Genomic DNA, 322 nt, shown 5'->3' with positions numbered 1-322 from the left:
TTTTTTTAACCCCTGCCAGATGAAGGCAGAACTAATATTTAAATGTATTTACATTTTGATGTGAATGAATGCCAGGTGCGTTAGGCTAAATTTCAGAGGAAAACAATGGCAAGCCACCTCTGAGTATTCTTTGCCTAAGAAAAATGTATTATATTCATGGGTTCAGAGAAAGTCAGCAGGTGACTTCAACACACAACACACAACACACAAATACACACAGCGGATATACACCTTTTCCACTCTTGAAATGCCCTGAGAAATTCTGACATTTAAAAAAGAATATAATAACATGTGAAAGGATAAATGCAGTTCTGTATATGTG

Source organism: Sceloporus undulatus, chromosome 2 (genome assembly GCF_019175285.1).
Source record: "Sceloporus undulatus isolate JIND9_A2432 ecotype Alabama chromosome 2, SceUnd_v1.1, whole genome shotgun sequence".
Taxonomy (NCBI): Eukaryota; Metazoa; Chordata; class Lepidosauria; order Squamata; family Phrynosomatidae; genus Sceloporus; species Sceloporus undulatus.
This window is presented reverse-complemented; position numbering follows the sequence as displayed.